This window comes from Sinohyriopsis cumingii, chromosome 18, assembly GCF_028554795.1.
Source record: "Sinohyriopsis cumingii isolate HCF-2022 chromosome 18, ASM2855479v2, whole genome shotgun sequence".
In the NCBI taxonomy this organism is placed as follows: domain Eukaryota; kingdom Metazoa; phylum Mollusca; class Bivalvia; order Unionida; family Unionidae; genus Sinohyriopsis; species Sinohyriopsis cumingii.
In genome coordinates, this window is record NC_142978.1 from 4,892,379 (window position 1) to 4,920,306 (window position 27,928).

General features: G+C 40.1%; 1 long non-coding RNA gene across 1 annotated transcript; it reads left to right on the top strand.

The window, feature by feature from the left end:
* Positions 1 to 27,485, top strand: LOC149775994 (uncharacterized). The gene is made up of 4 exons (XR_016416095.1): positions 1 to 1,370; positions 5,208 to 5,341; positions 24,557 to 24,592; positions 26,976 to 27,485. It is a non-coding gene; the product is annotated as an uncharacterized LOC149775994 (long non-coding RNA).
* Positions 27,486 to 27,928: the final 443 nt, after the last annotated feature.

Genomic DNA, 27,928 nt, shown 5'->3' on the forward strand with positions numbered 1-27,928 from the left:
GGTGGGAACATGATAATATAATTTTTCTAACGATAACGTCGCACTTCCATACCAGTCTGCATAGAATCCACGATGAACATCGAAAGGGACGTGATTCACCTAATCGTATTTCATCTCCTAACCTAATAATTGACCATGTAATGCAAGACAGACATGGTATTATTTCTTTAGTCTCATTATATCTGAATCAAAATACACCCATGTTGTGCAATATCGATTTAGATTTATGCGTAATAGGTACAGTGCTATCTTTTAGAGTAAAGTTAAAATAAATTCCTGCAACGAAATAATATGATAATTGTGAATATATCAAAACATATAGTTCTTTTTTGCAGCGTTTGAAACATCAACAAGAACGTGAATGAAGATAAACCGTATTGCCTTCCAGTATGGAGTCTCGCATGTATCATTGCGAATTAAACAATTATCGAACAACTTCAGGTGTAATTTCTGCGAGATTTATAATTTTGAAGGGTTTAATGAACAATCTTGATTCTTCAGCCGCAAATGTGAGAAAATATATTTAATATCCAAACGCTACAGACATAAAGTTTACTAATCTCTGCGATTGTTCTTGTTGCATTCCATTTGAGTATTTTTAGAAAATCGAAAGCTATAAATGACATAAATCAGAAAATTAAGTTGAAAACGAATTCCTTGTCCTTCACACATTCCATTCTCACCCCACCCGTCAAGATTACTGCTACCACCTTTACTACTACTACTACTTATAGAGATGTGTGCACAATACAAAATGACTGTTTGTTCGTGGTAAGATCACCAACATGAATAATATACTGAAATACTGAATTTTGCTTTCTCTCTTTTTTTTTTTTTAGAGAGCATTCTAGAAGAAAATTCAGCCTCTACCTGGGCTATACCCATGTTCATACTTTTATTGGTTCTCTTATAATTAGCTTCGGCTTCAACGTTTCTTTAGCTGTGCGGTTCCACCGACAGCGACAGACAGCGAGTCAGACCAGAATGGGCCTTGATATTGTTACAACCGAGGATCACGAGACAGCACCATTAACTGATGCGATGAGAGATAACGATGATACAGAAGGCAAAGAAGATTGCAAAGGCGTTCAAGAATAAGGGTCAGAATCGAATGATGTGCTGAGAGACAATCATGATAAATAGCCCCCCCCCCAAAAAAAAAAAAATTAAAAAAATTGCAAAGACGAGGAAATACCATTCCCTGAAGTGACGAGAGAAGAGGATGACACAGAGGCCAAACAAACTTGCAATGACGAGGAAATACCATAACTTGAATTAATGAGAGATGACGATGACACAGAGGTAAAACAATTTAAGAAGACGAGGAAATAACATCCAACGATATCATGAGAGATAACGATGACACAGAGGTAAAACAATTTAAGAAGACGAGGAAATAACATTCAATGATATGATGAGAGATAACTATGATAAAGAGGTCATATAACCTCACATAGGGTTAGAATCGAATGAAACCATTACTTAGGGAACTTCCCTTGAAATAATACACCGATATTTCTACATATGGTGTTACAACTTATTCGTTTATACTGACGTCTGAAATGAAATAGATTGATTTATAAGATGAAAACATTCCAACATATAAAGTAAGACCTTCTTTTGAGATAGACATGTTTATCAAGGAAAATCACTTTAAAACTGATCTGTATATGCACAAGAAAGTTTATTTGTGTGGGCAGGCACCCTAATTTTGTTTCCATGATTCATTTTAGCTGCATTACTTCGTATGAGCAGGCACCCTACTTTTGTTTCCATTATTCGTTTTAGCTGCATTACTTCGCATGAGCAGGCACACTAATTTTGTTTCCATGATACATTTTAGCTGCATTACTTCGTATGAGCAGGCACACTAATTTTGTTTCCATGATTCATTTTAGCTGCATTACTTCGCATGAGCAGGCACCCTAATTTTGTTTCCATGATTCATTTTAGCTGCATTACTTCGTATGAGCAGGCACCCTAATTTTGTTTCCATGATTCATTTTAGCTGCATTACTTCGTATGAGCAGGCACACTAATTTTGTTTCCATGATTCATTTTAGCTGCATTACTTCGTATGAGCAGGCACACTAATTTTGTTTCCATGATACATTTTAGCTGCATTACTTCGTATGAGCAGGCACACTAATTTTGTTTCCATGATTCATTTTAGCTGCATTACTTCGTATGAGCAGGCACACTAAGTTTGTTTCCATGTTTAATTTTAGCTTCATTACTTCATATAAGCAGGCACACTAATTTTGTTTCCATGATTCATTTTAGCTGCATTACTTCGTAGGAAAATTATGTGTTTATATCTCATGTTTATTTCTTATGCATCGACATTTATAATTTGTAGCTTTAAAAAAATATTTGTGAATTGGAGTGAATAAATTTATCAAAGGTATCTCTGTTCATTTTACAATGGTGATTATCAGACTGAACAACAAAAGTAAAACGCTTACACAAACATATACACATGTCCGTATCAGTTTTCTCGATATAATGAACGGCTGTCTACCAACACAAACGTGTTCTTTTCGCAAGATTACCATGCTTAAACATATATCACTATATCACTGTAGCAGATCGTGTATCACTGTAGCAGATCGTATATCACTGTACCAGACCATATATCACTGTACCAGATCATATAACACTGTACCAGACCATATATCACTGTAGCAGACCATATATCACTGTATCAGACCATATATCACTGTGCCAGATCATAAATAACTGTACCAGATCATATATCACTGTACCAGATCATATATCACTGTACCAGATCATATATCACTGTAGCAGACCATATATCACTGTACCAGACCATATATCACTGTGCCAGATCATAAATAACTGTACCAGATCACATATCACTGTACCAGACCATATATCACTGTACCAGATCATATATCACTGTAGCAGACCATATATCACTGTACCAGACTATATATCACTATAGCAGATCATATATCACTGTACAAGACCATATATCACTGTACCAGATCATAAATAACTGTACCAGATCGTATATCACTGTACCAGATCATATATCACTGTACCAGACCATATATCACTGTGTCAGATCATAAATAACTGTACCAGATCGCATATCACTGTACCGGATCACTTAATGTTGGCTTGGTATTACAATACGCATTATTCCGTCGAGTAGACATTGGTTTCAAAACGTTACACAAACAGAGTTTCTGTTTCATGTAAGTTTATAAAATATGTCTTAGTCAAACTGTCTTTCATGAAAATTATTCTAAATTGTTCCAGTAGGCTTCCTATCTGGTTCAATTAAAGCATAGCTGAAAATTATTGATCCTTTCAAACTGTAACTTAATCCGTTCGTGTAAACCTTCGTAATTGGAAAAACATTGTAATGAACGTGGAGTACAATGTAAAATCTGCCGAATTTGAACGATGAGCTGAAGGGGTATGACGCGGATTCCCTTGCAGGGAAAAATAGGAAGTCGGCATTATTATAAAAATTTTGTAACAGTTATAATTAAAGTAGTGAATTTGACTACAATTTAATAAATAAGACATTCTTCTTCTTCTTCTTCTTCTTCTTCTTCTTCTTCTTCTTATTATTATTATTATTATTATTATCGAGGACATAAAGAGATTAAAACATACATGTATACTGCATGTATAATTTAAGTATTAATCGAAACGTTCAGATGAATCAATCTTGTTTATAAATCAATGACGAATGCAAATATAAATGTAAATAATATTCAAAATAATATCTAACTTATGCTACTTTAGTTTTAAAATTGGAAGATTGAATCCTAATTTTCATACTACTACTACTACTACTACTACTACTACTAATAATAATAATAATAATAATACTTGTTATATAAATTTGATTTAATTATATCTGATTTCATATATATTTATTTCAATTTAATTGTTTGTCAGTTTTAAAAAGTTTTATTTTTCATTACATGGTATTGTAATGTAAATTTATTCACTAGAGATGATACATTTTTCAGAAAATAGTTTGACCTTGACTGTTCTTTTTGTAAACACCAGGTGTTGATCTAGATCCTGACCTTGATTCAAAAATTAGTAGCAACCACGTAAATAAGCTCTATTTTTATTTTAAAATGATTGGTTGTTGTCGAGGTCATGATGGGACTACGTATTAAAGATATGTAAACAATTTTTAAATTTTTTAATTTCTTCGAGTAAAATGATTGGTTTTCGTCAGGGCCACACTGGGTTTACGTGATCTTTAACACAAGTACATAATTTCGACGAGGTTCTGGAACATGATCACGTGACCCCCTTTTTGCGTTTTAGAATACGATATAATCTTTTTTTTGGAGAGATGTTCTCAGTAGTTGGGTTATTACACTGGAAGTTGTATGTTGTGCTGTTTGGAGTTATTTAAAATTACTTGGATTCAATAGGATAAATTCTTTTTTTCTGGAAAATACGTGTGCTCATATGAAATTGTTGAACAAGGACAGCGTTTATAAAAAATTATTCAAATTTCCAAGACCGGAGTGATATTTCTTGTTTGAACTAGGAACTGTAGACTTCAACATCATATGTCATCGTCTTCCATCTTGGATTCTTCGTCGGGACTCGAACTTGAAATCATTAGAACAATTTGTTATTATGACGTCTAAAATTTTATTCATGGATTATACTTGGATTATTTTTTGATTTGGTTCTTTAAAGGATAAGTTCATAATTTTTTATTTTTACAAAATTTTTCCAGGGAAAATAAATTATTATATTTTTCAAAGCTTGTTGTTTTCACTCTTCTTGTGTTACTGTTTATTAGAGCCTAAACAAGTAAAATAATAATAATAATAATAATAATAATAATAATAATAATAATAATAATAACAATAGCTGCATCACATATTCTTTATAACTATTACTTAAGCTGCTGACATGTCAAAAATATACTATCCAAATATCACTTAGCAAATTATTGTGGAATGTTTGGCATATAATAAAAAGGATAAGGTCTCTAGATAGAGGACATTTTTATGATGAATGTAATTTTGTTGCTTCATATCCAATTATTTTCGCTGCATCCTTTATAGTAGTGGGTAATTTATTCCTGCGCGAGAGTCTGCGTATTATACATTCTCTTATCATATTTTCAGATTTCCTTAAGCATGGCTAATATTATTATAGAAATCAATGGGAAAGTTACATCATTTGAATTTTAGATCACCTTTCGATCTCTGCACAAATGCATTGACTTCCAAAGGCTGTATGGACTCTGATATGATGTCTGTGTGCAATACCACCAACGAAATGACGTCTGATATGACGTCTGGGTGCAATACCACCAACGAAAAAGGTAGGCTATGGTGCATGACTATTGGGCTCTGAAAGGGTGGGGAACACGCTTACAATAAATGCGTATTTTTTAATACAGAAATATTAAGAGATTTAGAGAATGTGCATACGATATATATATTTTATCCGTGATTATTTATGCGAATGTTGTTTCTATAGATTAGTCATTAACGGAATTCGTCAAATGTATCACAAGTAGTAAATGGGGTCACCCTAGACTCAATGGGAATTAGCATTACAGAGACCCCTGGGTCACTCTAGCCTCAATGGAAATTTAACATGGAGAAATATCGTGGGTCACTCTAGGCTCAAGGGGAATTTAACATGGGAAAAAGTCTTGGGTCACTCTAGCCTCAAGGGGAATTGAACATGGGATTTTTTTTTTTTTAAATTGTTTTAAAAAAGGGGTAGGCAATTGAAAGGCTATCTCTTTTCGAGAAATATGGCTGGCCCTGAAAAGGGCCTTTGGGTTTATGTTAATATTAATATTAACATAGATGGCATCTGTCACATCTTCTTCTTCTTCTTAAACTCCTTCTAACTGCCGGTCCATACACAAGTACTCTCTTGAGACATCCTTGTCTTTCTATGTAAACTCTCCTCATCCATTGACTAGTATCTGTCCTATCAACAACAGTCCACTTTGACCTGACATACATGAGCATGTCCGTCCTAAACATCATGGAAGACACAAGGGTGGATGACTCAACTGTGGTCCACATCTTGAAGCGACGAGAATACGTGAATCAATGCAGTGAACTGCGCTTATTTATAGGTACAGGAAGGATTGAAACGGATTGAATTCATTCACCAATCCGAACACGCGTTACAAAATTCAGTCAGCTCGCATCCAATCCGAAGAGAGCAGTCTGTGACGTCACGTGGTCTATATAGATTCGTTAGCGCTTGTGTGCAGTCAATCTATGCGACAGTGATTCAACATGACGGAAACTCAGAAAACGATCCATTGGGGTGCACCAGCAGGGGAGACTGCCCAAGGGAACCCGGACTTACTTTCAGAAGAGGTGAATTGGGATTTTGTGGATTTTCTCTCCTCGCAAGAATTTGTTCCGGAACCTTCGTTACCTTCTTCATTACCGCAAGTGGAGAATTTTAGACAGAGACAGAAAGAAGAATTGGAGAAATTTATACAACGACAAAAGGAAGCGGAACAAGCTTTTCTCTTACAGCAACAGCAGCAAGAAGAAGAGGTAAGAAAAAAACAACAGCAACAACAGCAAGAAGAAGTAGCAGCAAAGAAACAAGAGGGTGAAAATCAAACGGTCACGGTACTGTTGGACATTTTAGCGGAGTTAAGAAGTCTGAAACAAATGTATCAGACTTCTTTATCACGACCGAAGAGAATACGACCTTCCCGAGCTAAACACGCCAACCCTGTGACTAAGCCTATCGTACCACCCTTAGTGATTTCAACCCAATCATCAGAAGTAGGCCTTGGCCGTGGCAAAGGCTTAAGGCAGTTAAAGTTGATTGGTTAAACTCACCCCTACACCAAAATAAAAAGGCCCTTTTCAGGGCCACCCACTTCTCTCGAAAAGAGATAGCCTTTCAATTTGCCAATAACTCAAAAATCAACAAAAAAAAACAAACCATTTTACCCTTATAGTACATGTCTGTGTATGAGTGCGTGACTGTAGCTTCTTATTTTAAAATCAAAACTCAAAGACACTTACCTTATATCATTCATGTATTCTTTTATCCATTTTTTACAATCCAATTCACAATTCACCACAGAACACTTTAATTAAAAGTTCATTGACTTCTTCTTTCTCCTTGTTTAGTCTCTCTGTTTTTTGAATTTCTTCACCGTTTTTTCCTCATTTTCTTCCCTTCTTCTTTTCTTCTCCTGTTTCTTTGCTTCTTTTAAATAGAATTGTCTTCTTTCTTCCTCTTCTTCCTCTGAAGAATCCCTCTCTTCTTTCGAAGAATCCCTCTCTTCTTCCGAAGAATCCCTCTCTTCTTCTGAAGAATCCTTCTTTTCTTCTGACTCCTCTTGTTTCATTTTTGGGCAATCTGGAGACCAATGTCCTTTTTCTTTACAATAATAACAGGTATCTTGACTTTTGTCTTTTTTAGCCCCAGTTTTTTTTCTTTTTTGACGGTCTGGACACTCTGAAGACCAATGCCCTTTCTTCTGACAGATATAGCAAGTATCTTGACTTTTATCTCGAAAGGAAGGAGAGTAGTCCGTAGGCTGGTCTGAAGAGAATTTTCTAATGACCCCTCGCAAAGCTCTGACGAAACGTTCGATTTGGTTAGTCTCTTCCATCGTTGTGCTCGGCTTGAGAGTGAAATGAATAGTGAAAGAACAAGACACACACCCTTTTATATACGCTGGTCTGCCATGACTATAAATTAGTCTATGGTGTTTACACTTGAGTCATTTGACGTTTTGCACTCAAGATGAAACGATCCCATTCATTCGAGAAGAAAGAAGAAGAAGAAAGTAAGAGGCAGAAACGTGATCTATCGCCTCGTACCAGAGCTGAAATCTTGGCACAAATTCACGCCAGTGATTTTGAAGAGGACATGAGTGAACCAGAATTTGAAACCTCTAAACCAAGTTCGTCACCCTTAGTCAATCCTGAAAAATACTATTCCATTCGAGAGACGGAAAAGCGCTCCTCTAGAAAATTTAGAACCACGGCTTACACCTACACGGTGAAGTTTAAAGATTTCAAGGCCGACGTACCCTTGGAGAAAGCAGAAGGGTTCATCACTGGGGTGTGGGATTCTTTGCTCACCGCACTCAAGCGACAATGTCAACCCAAAGAAGACGATCGCTTGACACTATCCATAGATCACGACGGTTTGAAATCCCCTGTTTGGATCGAGTTTAGCAGACCCGCAGAACTAACCCCTTCCAAAGTCATGGACAAGATTCAACACGTACAACAATCTAATGACCAGTTTGACATCACCGATGGTAAAGCCACACTGAAAATGGCTCACGTCTCTCTTCCTCAAGGGACTGGACGCAAAATGATGTTATTGGTGGACGACCTTCGCAACACCAAAACAAGTCTCGTCCGAATTAACAACCCTCATGACCAGATGTGTTTAGCCCGTGCCATCGTGGTGGGACGAACCTATGCCAACAAGAACGACACGGTAGAATGGAAAAGAACCTGGAACACTATTCAACGTTCCTATCGAGCCAAACAACGAAACGAAGCAGAACTCCTGTTGCAACAAGCTGGTCTGTCCAAAGACACACCCTGTGGCATTCCTGAGATGCAGAAATTGCAAGATGCCCTAGCTCCACGCTACACCTTGAAAGTGCACCCTCAAGAAATGCGTGAGTCTCTGTTGTTTCGAGGCCAAGATTTTAAGGACGGAAAATACATTCATGTTTATCATCACGATGAACATTTCGATACCATTAACAGTATCACCGGATTCCTGGGATATGTTTATTATTGTGAGAAATGTGACTATGGTTATAACAATCGAGAACAACACAAACATTGTGGATGGAAATGCCCAGGATGTTTAGCCTCTCCACCCTGTCTGAGCGAAGAACCAGTGCCTTGTTCAACTTGTCTGCGCACGTTTGTCAGTCCTACCTGTTACCAACAACATTTGAAAACACAAGGTTCACAGAAGAAATGTGCTTGTCAACTGCTGAGAATGTGCCCTACCTGTGGACAAGGCATACGTACCAATAGTACCAAGGCACACGTATGTCGAGGAAAGAAAAAATGTCACATTTGTCACCACATCGTGGACTTGGAACACGAATGCTACGTGCAAAAATACCAACCCCCACCAGAGAAAGAGGACGGTCACAAGAAGAAAGGCAATTTCATCTTTTTCGATTTCGAATGCATGCAAGAGACTGGCATTCACATTCCTAATTTCTGCGTGGCTCATCGAGCGTGCGAGAAGTGCATTCAAGAACCTATCTTCAGTCATTGCCCTCACTGCAGCAAGATTCCTGGATGGCGTGAAAAAATCTTTCGGGGACCGAACACGTTAGCCGATTTTGCCAAATGGGTCTTAGACCCCATCGACAAGACGTGGAGCCAAGAGGACATCGAACGTTACGGAGATTGTCATCGTCATGCCACGGTGATGGCTCACAATTTCTCCGGATATGATGGACAGTTTATTTTGAGATACTATACGGAACAAGGCACCGAGCGTCCTAAAGTGACTTTGAACGGAGCCAAAATCATTTTCATGCAAGTGGGACAAGTACAGTTTAAAGATTCGATGAGCTATTTGGCCATGCCTTTGAGCCGAATGCCTAAAACGTTTGGAATGACAGAAATGGCTAAAGGGTACTTTCCACACTTTTTCAATACGGAAGCCAATCAACACGCCGTTCTACCCCATTTGCCTGAGGCTCACTGTTACGACCCCGACAACATGCGTACCGAACAACGAGAAGCTTTCTACGCTTGGTACCAGGCTCACGGCTCGGACTCTTTCGACTTTCAGGAAGAAATGCTAAAGTATTGTCGTTCCGACGTGGACATTTTACGACGTTGCTGTGGAAAATTTCGAGAACTGTTCATGGAACACGGAGGGGTCGATCCTTTGAAAGAAGCTTGCACCATTGCCAAAGCGTGTTCCTTAGTGTACCGCCAACGATTCATGCCTGAAAACACCGTGGCTGTCATCAGTCCTCAAACGACCCACTTTGTCAAACGTCAATACCGGTCAAAGCCCTACGCTGGTTACATTACTTGTGCGACAAGGAAGACAAATGGATTCAGCATGCCCGCAACGGAGGAGGCGAAAAGACCATCGGAACGTATTCGGTCGATGGCTGGGACTTAGAAAACCCCAAGATCGTGTACGAATTTAACGGTTGCTTATTTCATGGATGTCCCGTCTGTTACCCTGACCGTGACACTAAAAATCAGTTTTTACAACGAACCATGGAAGACTTGTACCAGGACACTTGTCAGCGGCGCCTGAAGTTAGAACAGCAAGGATACCAAGTGGTGGAAATGTGGGAACACGAGTACGATCACCGTATGAAAGCCGATCCCGAGTTTAAACGCCTCGTGGAAAGTTACCAGTTCATGGACCCGTTGAACCCGAGGGATAGTTTGTACGGAGGAAGGACCAATGCCACCTGTTTGCTGTACCAACCCGACGAAGAGAAAGGAGAAGAAATGAAATACTTGGACGTGTGTTCGCTGTATCCCTACGTGTGCAAATATTGTCGCTTTCCCGTAGGGCACCCACAATTGCTGACGGAACACATCGACCTGAAAAACATTCGACAATACGAAGGTTTGATCAAGTGCAAAGTTTTGCCTCCCACGAACCTATACCATCCCGTCTTACCTCACCATTGTCAAGGCAAACTGATGTTTCCCTTGTGCCGTACTTGTGCCGAAACGTGCAACCAAGACCAACCTTGCCATCACAGCCAGGAAGAACGTGCCTTGACGGGAACCTGGGTCAGCGTGGAATTGTTCAAAGCTCTGGACATGGGATACCAACTGTTAGAAGTGTACGAAATTTGCCACTTTCCCAAGACACAACAGTACCACAAGGGTGACCCTACTCAGAAAGGCATTTTCGCCGACTACGTGGATGCCTTTTTGAAACTGAAACAAGAAGCCAGCGGCTATCCTTCCTGGTGTCACACTCCCGAAGACCAAATACAATTCAAAGAGAAATACTGCTAACAAGAAGGCATCTCTTTAGACCACATCGAAAAAAACGAAGGCAGGCGATCGTTTGCCAAAGTGATGTTAAATTGCTTGTGGGGTAAAATGGCACAACGACCGTGTTTACCCAAGACGGAATATTTGACAGAACCTTCCCGCTACTTCCAGATGATTCACGACAAAACCAAATACATGAAACACGTGGACGTCGTTCGAGAGGATTTGATCTTGGTCAATTACGAAGAAGATCTGGACTTTGTACAAGACGACCTTTTGGAAATGTCATCATTGCGGCTTACGTGACAGCTCATGCTCGCTTAAAATTGTACGAAGCTTTAGAACTGTTAGAAGAACGCGTCCTGTACTTTGACACGGACAGTTGCTTTTACATCCATCACCCGAGTCAACATCACCCTGACATGGAAGGAGACCGTTTAGGAGCCTGGACAGACGAGCATCCCGACGACAAGATTCTAAGTTTCGTCACTGGCGGCCCCAAAAATTACGGCTACGAATACCGGGACAAACAAGGAGAAGTGCACACGACGTGCAAAGTGAAAGGACTGATTCTGAATCATCGTACCAGTCGAGTGGTCAACTTTGGGGTATTGAAAGAAGCCTTGCAATCGGGAGGGGATGGAAACTTTAAAGTGTCCACCTATCAACCGGACAAGATTGTACGTTTACCCACTCACCACATCGTCAGTCGACCCTTGGAAAAAGTATATCAAATTGTATACCAGAAGCGAGTGCGACTTCCCAATCACTTTACGTTGCCGTACGGTCACGTCGGTATTGGTCTGTATATAAAAAGGAACCCTAGGCAAGATCGATAGTTCATTGTTCACTGAAGTAACTTACCATGTCGTTGACGAAGAAGAAACCAGATTGGTTGGCTTGGACCCAAGAGGTGGCCCAGTAAGTTACTTTTCAACCCGTGTTAGTGACGGTGCCAGAAGAACCCGTCACCCAGGACGGGACTGTCGTGGAAAGGCCTGAAAGACCCTTTCGGGAGGACACTTGTGTGACCTTACCCCCTACTATAGAACTGGTTAGAACTTTACCCAAAACATGTGGTTGTTGTACAGACACTTGTGTTTATTCCACGTTCATGGTTATCATGTGCCTTTTATTCTTGTACTCAAGCCTTTGGCTTTTATGTATTTTTGTCTTTCGTATTCATGTTTGAAAAAAACATTCAATAAACGTGTTCCGAAAAAGTATCTAAACTCTTGTCTTGTTTGTTTTTCGTGTCACAAGTGACATTTCTCACACAATGGCTACCTGTGCTGTCTCTGCTCCCTCTTCCTCTACTGTCAAAGTCATCGACGAACACTTAGATCGTGTCAGTTGGGAGGCTTTGTATCTTCGCCATCCCTTTAACATGCTCATTGCTGGACCTAGCGGTTCAGGCAAAACCGAATTCGTCAAACGTTTGATCGAACATAAACATCATTTGATCGATCGGCCACCTCAACGGATCGTGTGGTGTTACAAAGAGTGGCAATCGGCGTACAACCTCTTGCGAGAAAGTCAAGGCGATTCCATCGTGTTTGTGGAAGGCATTCCTAAAGAAGACGACGGCATCGTCTCTGACTCCCGTCAAACCCATTTGGTCATTTTCGACATGTTAGGAGAAGACGAAGAAGAAATTAAACTGTGGTTCACGCGCAAAGGGCATCACCGTAATGCCAGTGTCGTTTACATCACCCAAAATTTGTTTCAACAAAGTAAAGCCCATCGCACCATCAGTCTCAATGCGCATTACGTGGTCTTGTTTAAAAGCCCTCGAGATAAATCGCAAGTGCAAGTCTTAGCCAAACAGTTAGGAACGCCTTGGCTGACTCAGGCGTACGACGATGCCACTCAAACTCCACACGTCTATTTACTCGTCGATTTGAAACCTACAACTCCCGAGGATTTGCGATTTCGTACCCACTTGTTTCACCACTGGTGCCAAGACGGAGGGCCTGTCCTGTACACGTCTCCTTCCTCGACTTCATTTCACTCCCCATAAAAAATCTATAAAAACCTCAGACCCTTTTTCGTCTGTCTCACTCTCAGTGCGAACATGACGTCCCTTCAGTCGCATCTTCCCGTCAAATTGATTCGTGCCTTGTATGGCATCAGTCGAGAAAAAGATCCACAAACACGAGCTCGTGTCTTAGAAGCTAGTCTCAAAGAAGTCTTACGATGGTTCACGGTGACGGCACGTCAATTACTCCAAGGAATCATTCAGATTCCTCATCAAACCAAACGCTTTTTCGATCGAAACAAAGTCGCTTTGGTCCAACTGGCCGATCCCCGCATCGACACTCAAACCAAAAACAAATCATTTTGAAACCTGGAGGGAGCGGTACTCTAGGAGGGGTCATCATTCGCTCACTCTTAAGATGGGATCCTAATGCCCCCAAAGTTATACCCAAGACAAAAGTCCAACGAAGCCCCAAGAAGAAAAAGACCAGGTCCCCAAGGAGAACTTCTCCAGTGGCAGGACCCTCCTCTGACCAGACACCACCACCCCGGAAAAAGAAAAGAAGCCCCCAGAAAAAGGAACAGAGAAAAAGTCCCCAGAAAAAGAAAAGTGCACAGAAGAAAACTAGTCGCAAGAGAGGCACTTCGGCCAGGACGCAACCTACACTCGCAAACCACGATCTGCCACGGCAGTGACTGCGTCTCCGGCATCCTCACTTTTGTCCACTTCTCCGTTGATGACACCAGGAACTGAAGAGTACTTGGAGACGTTGATCACACCAAGAACTTCTCCGTTGATGACCCCCAAAAGAACTTCCCCAGTGGCAGGACCCTCCAACTTAGTGGCAGTGGCTGCTGCTCACAAAGTACCTTCTCCCAAAATCAAAGTCCATGAAAGATCGGGCATGTTACAAAGTTTACTGGATTTGTCCAAGCAAGAACTGGCTCGATTTAGTCCGTTGCGTACCCCTGCACGACGTGTCATGCCTGTCCTCAAACTGATACGACGTAAAGACAATCAGTGGCGACGCGTTCCAGTACAAAAAAGGCCTGTGACCGAGTAGGGTATCAGTGTTTTTTTGGTGCTCCTGAAGACTCAAAGATGTCACCCTCCAGAAAACCCCAAGGAAAGAAAAGGAAAGGACTGCCACCACGTTTAGCCAAACATGGGGACATGTTATCTGTCCTGTCCAAAGCTTCTCCACCCCTACGAAAAAAACTCATTCAAACAGCCTCCAAAGAGGTCATCGATACCGTGTGCGAATGTTGTTTGAACGTGTTGAAAGGCACGATCCCTTTGTCCAAACACCAGAAACAATGCTTAGGCAAACATCGTCACGTTCTTCGCCAAATGGTTCAAAAGAAAATTCCCATTCGTCAAAAAAAGAAGATGTTGGTCCAACGTGGAGGCATTTTGCCTATCTTGTTAGGCCCCATACTGAAAGGAGTCTTGGGAACCATGTTGGGAGGACTGGTGGGAGCAAGATAAAAAGGCCCTTGGAAGTCCCAAGATCTCAGAATCGACCCCTGACAACCCCATGGAAGGACGAAAACCAGCTTTAGTGCCTTACAAACGATGGATGGAATACCATCGGTGGCAAGAACAACGCACCCCGCATTTACCTCCCAATCCCCATTTGAGCGAGATGTCCTAGTTACAACGCGAATTGCAGTCCTTGATGGATCGCCAAGATTTGTCCGAAACAGAAAAATCGCAAAAGTACGGTCAACTCTTGCAACGACTGCAACTCTTTCACCAGAAAGCTTTAGACGAAACAGCTCTACCCACTCTGAAAGATTTTAAGACCTTGATGAAAAGTCCAGCACCATCACCAGTACCAGTACCAGTACCAGTGACCAAGACAGAAAAAGGAAAAGAAGAAGAAGAGAAGGGTTTCAAACTCCACCAGAAAAAGTACGCAAGTTAACAAAACCACCTACCTCCAGAATTGGATGGATTAAAAAGATGATGGCCACCCCTTCTTCATCACAAGAGAAAAAGAAAGTGAAGACAGAAGTGAAGACAGAAGTGAAACAAGAACCGATATCCCCCGCTCAGACATCCTCCTCCTCTTCAACACCTATTGCCGGTCGCACACGCAAAGCATTGCAATCCAAGAAAATACCCCAAGAGAAAAAGAGTAGCCTCCTCCAAGGGTGGGTGCCTTATTAACACACCAACCAACACAAAAAAATGGAAAAAGTCTTAGCCAGCATTTACTACGACCCCTCCCATCCTGCAGGTTACGCAGGAGTTCAAAAATTGTGTCGTGCTGCCAAAACGCGACTGAAAAGTCTCCGTTTACCTCAAGTGCAACGATGGTTACAAGAACAAGCTACCTACACTTTACACAAACCCATTCGACGCAAGTTTGCCAGAAGTCGCACCCGAGTGGAAGGCATCGATCATCAATGGCAAGCCGATTTAGCCGATGTCTCTCATTTGGCCAGCTACAATCGTGGCTACAAATATTTGTTTTGTGTCATCGACGTCTTTTCCAAATTTGCTTGGGTCGTACCCTTGACTTCCAAATCGAACAGCGAGTTAGTGCTAGCCCTGCAACGGGTGTTGAAACAAAGCGGTCGTCACCCTCTTCGATGGCAAACGGACAAAGGCACCGAATTTCTGAACCAAGCTTTCCAAAAAGAATTAAAGAAACGTGACATTCATTTTTTTACCACCGAGAATCCCGAAACCAAAGCCAGCATCGTGGAACGTTTTCAACGCACTTTGAAAGAACGCATGTGGAAATATTTTACGCATCACCACACTCTGAAGTACATCGACATCTTACCGCACCTGGTGCAAGCGTACAACCAATCTTACCATCGAAGCATTGGACGTGCCCCGCAAGACGTGACTCCCGACAACGAAGTGTTGGTGTTTGAGCGCCTGTTTGGTACGTCCCCGACGAGGGCTGTCCCCAAGAAAAGTGGAGACTTGGCCGTAGGAGATTGGGTGCGCATTGGCAAAACCAAACGCACTTTCGACAAAGGTTACTTACCTAACTGGACGACCGAATTGTTTCGCGTCACTGGACGAGTGCATGGCCGTTATCCTACCGTCTATAAATTGGAAGACATGAACGGAGAAGTGCTCAAAGGAACGTTTTATTTGCCCGAGTTACAACGTGTCACCAAAAAAGAAGACGACGTGTACGACATCGAAAGCATTCTCGAACGCAGAACCCGTAAAGTGGGCAAACGACGTGTCAAAGAAGTCAAAGTACGTTGGAAAGGATATCCACCCAGTTTTGATTCTTGGATCGACGCTTCGCAAGTCATCGACTATAAAAAGAAGTGACCATCATGCCCTTTCACACAGCAGACGCAGCTACGTCGACCACTCCTCCTTCACCTAGTTCTTCTGTGCAAGATTTACAAAAACAACCCTTGTGGGTGTGGTGTGGAGAACGTGTGCCTAAAACGCAAATCGTCTTTTTCTGCCAAATCTTCGTGGTGTATTGTGTCATCGGGGCAGCCATCGCCAATTTGAGTTTGCAACAAGGAGACAAACAATTGTGGACCATTTTATTGAGCAGTTGCATCGGTTACCTGCTACCTAATCCCTCCCTGAAATTCACCTCGAACGGGAACCCCGCGAACCTTGTGTCCAGTGCCAGTGCCAGTCACCACTTCAATCACAACCAGAACCCCATTTTGGGCCGAGACACGCCTCTGACGTCCACTAACCCCTCGGACAGCCACAGAACTCTGGAATTATGAGTCACCAAAACCAATTTTACTTAACTTTACCCAGTGACAGTTCCATGGAGGTGTTTCCCAAGAACACGTTGTGCTGTTACACGGCCAAATTACCTCAAGCCATCCAGTTAGATCACGAAGCCCATTGGGAAGTGGCTTTAGTAGAAATGATTCACCCGACCCAAGTCCTCAATGTCCTTCCCAATCAAAATTTTTTTGATGTGGAAGTTCATGACGAGCAAATGCAACAGTGGATGGATAGCAATGTCAAATATGACAAGAAAACCCGTACACAAAAGTACACCACCTATCACTTGTTCATTCCCCCAGGCTATTATTTTAGTGGTCAACATTTGGTCAGCACCATAACCTCCAGGTTTAATGTCGTGTTTCTGAAAGCTTTGGAGCATGTCAACAAAAGTGTCACCATGGAGTACCACAAAGCAGCTCGTCGCTTCTTGATGAAATTTGAACGAAGTAAAATCATGTCCATTTTATTTTGTCCTGAATTGTTTGACATGTTGGGCGGAGACGTGGACATGAGAAAGACCATGCTCAAGAAAAACGAATTACCCATCGTTTACGACAACGAGTCTTTTAGCAAGTTATTTCGTGCCCCGGTAGAACTGAACCAAGGACTGAATTTGATGTTTGTGTATTCCGATGTGGTGGAGTACAACGTGGTGGGACACACCTCCGTACCGTTACTGCGTGTCATTCCTTTCAAAGTGGATTCTGCCACGGACGCTGACGAGGAAGGTGGAAACACTTACCACGTCCACCGCGAATTTGTACATCCTCACTATTTGCCTGTCAGTAAGTCGTATTTGGACACGGTCAACATTGCTATAAAAGGAGATTTGGGTCAAAATATTCCATTCACCAAAGGAAAAGTCACGGTGAAACTCCATTTTCGAAAACGGTTCTCTCACCACTTGTAAGTAAGTCATGTACCTAGTGTACCGAGGGGTTGCTCGACAGCGAGGACACGGTTTAGGAGACATGTTAAAATCGGCCTTTCGTTCGGTGGCCCCGGTGTTGAAACCGATGGTGACACGCGGATTGCACGCCTTGAAAGATGCGGCACTGACGCAAGGCAAAGAATTTCTCCAAAATGTCATCATCGACAAACAAAACCCTAAAGAAGCCTTCATGAGGGCAGGCAAAAATGTCTTGCTGCAAACGGGCAAAGACATTTTAGGCCAACGAGAAACACCTATAAATGCCCTGCACGCTACCGAGTCAGGCATTCAGCAAGGACAAGGCAGAAAGAGACGACGAAGAAAACACCCTTTCACCAGACTTCAAGCTAGAAAGGCCAAGAAAAGAAGAACCGTTCGAGACTTAGACGTTTTCGATTATTGAGAAAAGAGACAAAAAAATGATGCACCGAGAATCTTGCGCTTGTTCCAAGTCGGAACTGGATCTGTTTGCCATGCCCCCTACCATGATGACGATGCAAGAATCCCAGGGGGTGGAATTTCACCCCGTCTCCTCACTGACCGATTCCGCTCCCATCGAGTTTGAAATCAAAGGACAGCCCGAAGATTACATCGATCTGAATAGCAGTTACTTGTACCTGAAAGTCAAAATTCTAGATAAGACTGGAGGTGCTATAGACGATGAAGCAGTAGCTCCCGTCAACAATTTCATGCATTCCTTGTTCAGTGGAGTGGACTTGTACTTGAATAACAAACTGGTCAGTAGCAGCATGGATACTTACCCTTATCGTGCCTACCTGGAAAATCTCTTGACGTACGGAATAGATGCCAAGAACACTCATCTCAATGCCTGTGTGCTATGTGAAGCTGACGAACCTACCAAGTTTGAAATATTGGAAACTGATGAAAAGAAAGACAACAATGATGGATTTCTAGAACGAAGAAAGAGAATCACGGGAGCCGACACAAGTTTAGAACTGATGGATCGTTTGCATTTGGACATGTGGTTGCAAGAAAAGTATTTGCTGAACGGGGTGGATGTCCGCCTGAGACTGAATCGTAGTAGTGCCGCTTTCCATTTGATGGCTGATAGTTTCGGTTACAAAACCAAAATCCTAGAAGCCAGACTCTACGTACGCCGTGTGGAAGTGTTACCTAAAGTGGGAAACGACATCAGTCAGACGTTGAGCAGAACGACCGCCAAGTATCCCATAGGACGCGTGGAAGTGAAAACCTTCACCATTCCCAAGGGACAGCGATCCATGATCGAAGATCATCTGTTCCAAGGACAGTTACCCAAACGTTTGATCGTTGGTATCGTCGAGAATACAGCCTTCAACGGAGCTGCCGAAAAAAATCCTTTCTACTTTCAACACTTTGGCGTGTCCAAAATCGAAGTCAGTCGCGATGGCAAGACCTTGTGTACCCGACCTTTCGAACCTGACTTTACCAAGAAGAATTACTTGAGATCGTACTTGTCCCTGTACGAAGCCACCGGACAGTTAGGAACCAATACCAGTCACGGTATTACGTACGAGGATTATGCAGGAGGCTACGCTTTGTGGGCTTTCGATTTCACTCCAGACCAAGGCAGCGACGAGGGACATTTCCACCCTATAAAATCCGGCCAGATTCGTGTGGAAATTCAGTTTAAAGACCGAGACCCTGATGAAACGGTGAACGTCATCCTGTATGCAGAATTCGATAATACCATAGAAATCAACAGTTTGAGAGAAGTCATCCTAGATTACTAGAAACCATGGAAGACTGTTATCCCTCTTTACCTAGTGGAGAAACTTTTAGTGTTGGATTATTGTAAAAAATGTTAGAGTTGTTTTGTTTAGTGTTAAGTGATTTTTGAATAAAAAATGTTGTTTTGAAAAAAATGCCTTTGTCTTTTGTTTAACTATAAGAATGTTGGATTGATGCTCTTTCATTTCTTACTATCCCTCTCATGACACTCACTAAACGTTGCGACTCAAAAACCGTGTGGGGGATGTTTTCCTTCACGTCCGCGCTTTGACTTTAAGAACCGGGGTTGTTTCCAGTCTAACCATCCATTGTCGACTCATCCTCCTACGAAGATGTGCTCCAAAGTAGCTAAGCTCAACGAAGCCTACGTGAATTTGCATAGGGTCAGACACAGTCTGATACCGAAGCCAGAAGAAATAGAGAATGTGAGAATGTTAAAAATCACTGAAGACCTGATAGAAGAGCTCTTCAGAGAAGAAATGAACAGGGAAAAAGAAGAATGGACAGAGAAGTACAGACTTCAGAGACAGCAGCAACAGCAGCAACAACAACAACAGCAGCAGCAACCTGAAGCTGACAGAGGTTTTGTCGATTGTCGTATCGACACCAAAGAGTTCTTCTTCTCTTTTCGAAGAAGCAGACCTATCGCCAGAAAGTCTATCCTCAGAGGACATCGCATTCTTAGAAACTAAAAAAGAATGCCATAGCAAACAAAAAAAAGACAGCCCTTTTCAGGGCTACCCCAATACTCTAGAAAAGAAATAACGATCGATTTGCCAATGTGTGTAGGTAGAGTAGTGTGAAAATAAACACCAACTCTTTTTTTTTTAAATGTGAGGGTATGTGTTTGTGTGTTTGTGTTTGTAAGTGCTTAAGTAAGTTGGTATGGATAGTAGATTAAAATGATGTCTTTTTTTGGTGTTTGAGGTGTATATTTGGAGTTAGTTTGGATTGCTTTGCGTATGTGGATAGTCTATTGAAGTGATTTATAAAAAATTTTAAAATAGTGATGGGTAGCATAAAAAAGTGAGTGAGTGTTTCTTTTAGGTCCGCGCGTTGTTTCTTTTGGTCATGATCTAGGTAAGATCAATTTTATATTTTTTAGGGGGATGTTTTCCTTCACGTCCGCGCTTTCACTATAAATTGAAACTCGCTGGGCAGTCTAGCTACCCTTGTTGATTGATCAACACCAAAAATGAACACGAGACTGTCTAAACTGTTGGAACTTCATGTGCATCTGGAATATGCCAGGCGCCTGTTGAATGAACTGGCCGCGGAAGCCATTGTGGAAGACGGAAGGATGAGAGAGGAAGAGGAAAGAAGAAATAAAGAAGAGGAGGAGAGAAGATATAAAGAAGAAGAGGAAAGAAGATACAAAGAGGAGGAGAGAAGATACAAAGAAGAGGAGGAGGAAAAGGAGAGAAGAAGAAAAAATTTCAGAATCCCAGAAACCGAAAATTGGGATTCTGAAGCCACATATCCTGCCTCTGCTCTCTCCCCCAAAAAGGTAAAAAGGAACTGGGGGACAAGATGTGTATGTGGCGCCAGGCCTGGAAGGTGTCACCATTAACCAGATGCCCATGAAGTTCAAAAAAAACCCAGCCCTTTTCAGGGCTACGCAATACTCTAGAAAAGAAATAACGATCGATTTGCCAATGTGTGTAGGTAGAGTAGTGTGAATATAAACACTAACTCTTTTTGAAAAAATGTGAGGGTATGTGTTTGTGTGATGGTGTTTGTAAGAGCTAAGGTATGGTTGTGTGAATAGTAGATTATGGGTTTCTTTATTGTTTATTTTGTGTGTTTGTGTTTGTGTTTGTAACTGCTCACGTAAGTTTGTGTAAATAGTAGATTATGGGTTTGTTTATTGTTTCTTAGCGTATGTGGAGAGTATAGTTTTGGTTTTATTATATGAAATGAGAAAGTAGGGGGATGTTTTCCTTCACGTCCGCGCGTTGTTTGGTCATGATCTAGGTAAGATCAATTTTATGTTTTTTAGGGGATATTTTCCATCACGTCCGCGCTTTCACTATAAGAACCCACAAAGTTTGATGTTGGAACCATTCTAAGGAATAACTGAGACAAAAATGACTCAAGTATCAGTTCTATTTAATTTATTGAGAGACATCTATTTCTGGATAATGGATGTAGAATATGTTTTAGGAAGAATAGAAGAGGAATGGAGGCATGGAGATATGAAAGACTTTGTAACGAGTCAAGTTCAAGGCCTAAAGACAGCAAGAGATATCATAGCAGGGATGATTGAAGAAGAAGTCAGTAAGTCAAGAGGCTTCATTAACCCACCTTACTTCAGAGTGAGAAGTTTGAAGGAAGCACTGGATCATGTCATCCAAGTCCGGTGCTTCCTAGAAAAAATATTGTACTGGACAGAGTGGAAAAATGTAAAATGGGGATTGGAAAAGGTGAAGAAAGGGGAAGATCTGATGAGAAAAGTAATGGAGGAAGAAGTAGAGAAGATTAAAGTGAAATGGAGGGAAGAAAGAAAAGATGTGGAAAGCAAAAAGAAACAGACAGAGTTTGAGAGGATGAATGAGAATTGGATCAAAGTCCAGGAAAAGTTTAGAGCCTTGGGCCATCCAGACTGGATGCCAGAGGAGAAAAAGAGGAAGAAAGGAATAATGGAAAAAGTGAGGACTTGGTGGAAGAAGTTAAGGAGTTAGAAGAAGAAGAAGAAGAAACCCAAAGGCCCTTTTCAGGGCCAGCCATATTTCTCGAAAAGAGATAGCCTTTCAATTGCCTACCCCTTTTTAAAAAAAAATTTAAAAAAAAAAAAAATCCCATGTTCAATTCCCCTTGAGGCTTGAGTAACCCAAGACTTTTTCCCATGTTAAATTCCCCTTGAGCCTAGAGTGACCCACGATTTTTCTCCATGTTAAATTTCCATTGAGGCTAGAGTGACCCAGGGGTTTCTGTAATGCTAATTCCCATTGAGGCTAGGGTGACCCCATTTACTACTATCACATCACTGCTTTTAGAGCACTTCGAGAAAGAACGGAATTGCGAGCGACTTCGTATACTAAATTAAGAGGTAGCACTTCTTGATTCAAACTGATTATTGGTTGTATTTGCTCACTGACATGAAATGCATATATGATCTTTTTCTGTTTTGTGAGCTGTTAAATTTATTTTACCAGATGTCAGACTGTAGACATGCACAAAGGTATGTATGTATGTATGTATGTATGTATGTATGTATGTCTGCATGCATGCATGTATGTATGTATGTATGTATGTATGTATGTATGTATGTATGTATGTATACATGTATATATGTATGTATGTGCAATACATATTCTGTTTCGATAACCGCATACCAGTATTATTTTCATACCTAACGTTAAAGCTGTTTAGCATACGTATTGACTTTATTTCTACAAGTGACCATAACTGTAAGATGTAATAAACTTCTGCAAGAAACTTTACATTATCATACGGTTTTTTGCCACTGTAGCAGTTAAATGCCAATACTTGTACAAACAAACCACGTACATGTCTTGCGTAAAACACATTATTTAACTCGTTAATTAAACAGGATATCCTTCGTATGAATGATGACATCTAGAATCAAAGGCAGTCTTTCGGTTTCAATTTCGTTTTCGACAATGATTTACTGGTATGCAGTGAATCATTGCCGAAAACGAAATTGCTTTTCTGATGGTTGTTTTCGAATAGTCACAATTTGTTTTAGTCGAGACCGATTAATCGGTCTAGGATATGAAGTGTCAAATCAAATGGCATATTAAATCCAGTTAGCGGTATGCATTCCGATCAATGTGACCTACATTGTAACTCTTTGTGTGTGTGTGTGTGTGTGTGTGTGTGTGTGTGAGAGAGAGAGAGAGAGAGAGAGAGAGAGAGTTCGGTTTTACGGTTTGAAACTTCATATGTTTCATAATTAAACTTTTTGTGAACGAAACAGCGTAACTATATCAGTTTATGTTAATATATTCAGTTAACTTCAGAACTTTTGTGGTCGACGCCCTTCAAAAAACACGTTGGTCGTGATTTCAGAAATAACCATCCCCAAAATCTAATAGATACGTGAATAGCTATATTCGTTGTGCAACGCCTACATATATTCTCAACAAATAATCCTCAGTCTGTTTTTGATCAGAATTAATTAGCTTGAAAGATTGCATCTATTGGCTCCATTGTTGCAGCGATCAATTTGAATATGCTTATACAATTGTTTATATGTCAACTTAAATGCCCATCCTTTCATTTCTTTGCATTGTTAATGTGAATACGTTCATATCGTTTGCATGTATATGTTCATTAATGTTTGGGGTATTTTACTGTCATGTTTTCTATGGAAGTGATGTACAAATAAATAATCTTTGTCCTAAGGAATACGTGAGATTATTATTAAGTTAGTTTTCAGCTTGAAATTAACTGGAACAAAAGCAAGGGTAATGTTTGGAGGGGGTGGGCGGCGTTATCCATTTGACATTTAACTGGCGCGATAAAGCGTATTCATGTAACAAAGTTTTCGAAACCTTGATAAGTTTTAAGATAACCTCAATTCATACGACGCTAAAATGAAACAAGGAAGATTATACAACACTTACTGACACATGTATACTATCTTATCGATTGCAAACCTGCACAATAAAGTTGAGCTGGTCTTCATTCATAGTTTTTATCAATGACCTTGGTTACTGGTTTTGAAATATTTTCAATGTCGGGTCAATGAAAATAGTTCGGACCGTTCGGTGTTGCAAATATAGTTATGGATCTCCATATGTTAGGTTTTTTTTTTTTAAGATGGCGATCAGTAGCATTATTTGTCGTTAGAATTGCTCAATATTCACTCGATCCCTTGGAGCAGTGACCCTTGTTTTTGTTAGAAACAGAGAAAACTAATGAGCATACCCTACCCTAACTAAGGTTGTCCACCTGTTACATATTATGAGGAACGGTTCTTGTGTGCTGAATAGTAAAATGCAGTGTTGGTCACACACACACACACACACACACACACACACACACACACATGGTTTATTGTGTCCCTTATTCTACAACTTCCATATATTTTGGGTAAAATAAGTGCGGCCTATTTCTATACAATCACGAAAATTTGAACTTGAAATCGGTAATTCGTGTTAACGTATTACAAATATTTACTTGTTTTTATTAAATGCCCATTTTCTTTAACTTTTGTTGTGATTTCAGGGTAAGGAACTGACCAGGAAATTGAAGACAAACTAGGTACTATGTATGTATTCTCATTATATCTTAATGAAAATGTACTTACTTTGTACCAACTCGACTATAATTTACGCGCCATAGCTATATTGCTATCGTTTGTAGTAAATGTAAGAATAAAAGTAAAATAATTTAGAGTAAATGAAAAGTAATTTAGGATAAAGGTAAAAAAAAATTCATGCCACGAAATAATATGTCAATAATATATTTATTCAGGACTCGAACGATCCTTTGAAGGCATGAAAGGCTATGGACAAATGTTTATTCGTATCTGCCAATTATAGGTTACTGCATTTGAATGGGAAAATATGTACGAGTTTTTCGGATGTAAATACTGCACGACCTTGGGAGTGCACTATATGCATCCGACAAGACGAGTTCATATTTTTAAATACAAATGCAGTAACCTTTTTATTATATGCCCAATTTTTAACTTCTACCTAATGCTTAATTATATTAACAAAATACACAACAAGAATCAAAATACCTGAATGTATGCCAAACTAAATACACAAGCGCAGATTCATCACAACAACAACATTATTACTGCGCACATAAGTCCGCCCAGATAAATTTGAACTTAGTCGCGCACTCGACATAACTTTCGAAAGAAAATTGCGTGTCTAATTAAAATTTAAATTCGTAGTCATATTGTGAATTAATGCGCATTGCAACAACTTTTCCATTTGATCTGGAATAAATAGATTTTGGTATTTTTTTCGATTCTACGAAATTTCGTGATTATGGATTGGATTTGTATATGACAATTCCACATGAAATACATCGGACTGAAGAAGCGAGGGAGATGCGTGTTGACATCTGCAAATGTGTTTCTGTTTCTGTCATTGAATGTTTGAAATCATAATGTGGGAAAATTATGAAGTCTTTCATTGCAATTATCAAAATGACGCTATGAAATTGAATACTTATTTCATTTTGAGTGCAGTAAGGAGGAAGTAATTGCACTTATATTCGAAATTAGTGTACAATTTCGAAATGTGTAATCAAGATTGAGAACCTATAACATGGCTCATGTAATTCGGATTTGCAGAACTAAGAAAGTACATTTTGAGGAAATTCAGGATGTAAAACTGTAAGTATATTATTTGCCATTCTTATCACCACCTAAAGAAGACAGCTTATGCCTTGTCACTTGTATATTATTTGTAAGGACCCTTTCTTGCGTCTATTGTATAGCTAGCCTAAATCCGAAACATTGTATCAAAAAAGTTAACGCGGATTTGTGCCAAAGCAGCCGGTATGTGACAGTTCAAGAAACATCGGCTTTACATCATTCAGAAATAAATGTAAACAACCACAACGTAAAGCGCCTACTACGCGAGTGTACATGATTTGTTTACAAATCAAAAGTGCTGGCGTCTGCGTCCATTGTTTGTTTACAATAGAAATAGTTCCTTTATGCATGTGAATGTAATATGAAGGCGTGCAATATCGTAAAATACTGAACGATTTTGACAATGTAAAGTTAACAGGGGAAAAAATGAGCATATAATAATTGTTCTTGTTCTTGCATTCCATTTGAGTAATTTCGAAAATCAGAAACCATCAGTGATATAAATTAGAAAATTAAGTTGAAAATGAATTCTTTTTCCTTCATACATCTCAATCCCACCCCACCCACCACCCACACCAAGATTACTACTACCACTTTTATTACAACAGGTGTGTGCACAAGACAGAATGACAGTTTGTAATAGGATGACCAACATGCGTAATTCACTCGATTACGCTTTCTCCTTTTTTAGACACCATTCTAGAAGGTCTCACTGGATAGTTTCGTATTTTGACACCTCCCTAATTTTTAAAGTAGAAGGCATGAACGTAATTATCACAAGCCAAGCATTTATAAATTCACACAGAAGCTAAACATGTAATGTGGTTTAGATTTACTTTGAGTTAGGCTTGGAAATGGGTTGGCTTGTTTGTGACTGCCTGTCACAGTTAGACGAGCATTGGAGATCAAATGCGCAACTTGGGCTCCAAATGAGCAGCCGACTTGGCATACGTATTTACGTGTGTCTGCTACAGAAGTAAATATCTAAAAATCTAGATGGTAAATCTAGATGGTTGAGGAGTGAAGAAAAGTATGATAATTTGTTATAGTACTAGTGAACTTTATTCATGCATACTGATTCTTTTAGCTGCCTTTTCACAGGAAAATATTCAAAATAGCTCTTTGCTGTCAAAAATGAATGTAAAATTTAGGGGCTGGTGGCAGTCTTGGTTCAGTATAAAAGCCACCAGTTGCAACTGGAACTAACCTGATTGCTGCAGTCAAAATCTCATAAGTATGCTTTCTATAAAAATCATTAGTTTGTTTTTATTTGTATCTTCAGTGTAAAATTGTTCTCATTTTCTGCAATAGGTTATTTTCGGATGAAAATTCGCCAGATAAACTGTCCAGTGAGACCGAAGTAAATTCAATCTCTGTTTGGACTGTACCCCTGTTCATACTTAGCCTCGACTTCAATATTGATTTTGCTATACCGACAGCGACATGCAGCGAATAAGACCGAAACGGGACTTGATACCGTTACATCCTAGAATCACGAGGAAACACCATTAACTGATATGATGAGAGATAACGATGATACAGAGGTCAAAGAATCTAACAAAGACGAGGAACACCATTCGCTGAACTTATGGGTGTATTATATCAAGAGAACTTCTCTAAGTGTGATTTCTCATTAACTTTTGACCATAGTTCTTGAACACCTTTGTGAGGTTGTTTGACTTATGTATCATCGTTATTTCCAATATTTTGTGCATACGTATTACAATTTATTCGTTGATACGGACGACTGAAATAAAACGGCTTGATTTATAAGATGTAAACATTCCAACATATCAAATAAAACACGTGTTCATGTAGGAAAATCACTTTATAACTGACCTTTATATATACATGAAAGTTTACATATGGGGAAGGACACTACTTTTCTTTTCATAATTCATCATAACTGCTTTACCTTGTAGGCAAATTATGTGTTTATCTGTCTCATGTTTTGTTTCTTTACGCATTGGCCTGTATATTTTGTAGAGCAATATTTTTGTGCATTGAAGTGAGCGAATTTATCAAAGGTACCTCAGTTCCTTTTATGAAAGTACAATGGTGATTGTCAGACTGAACAACAAAAGCAAACAGCGCACACAATTACAAAGGGTCACACATGTCTTCTCTACATAATGAACCTCTGTCTACAAGCACGCAAACGTATTCTGTTCTATTGACTGTATTGTTTTGATATATCTGACTGTACCAGGTCATTAGGCATGAAGTGTGTTAGACGTTTATTAGAAGACGCATTATTCCATTGA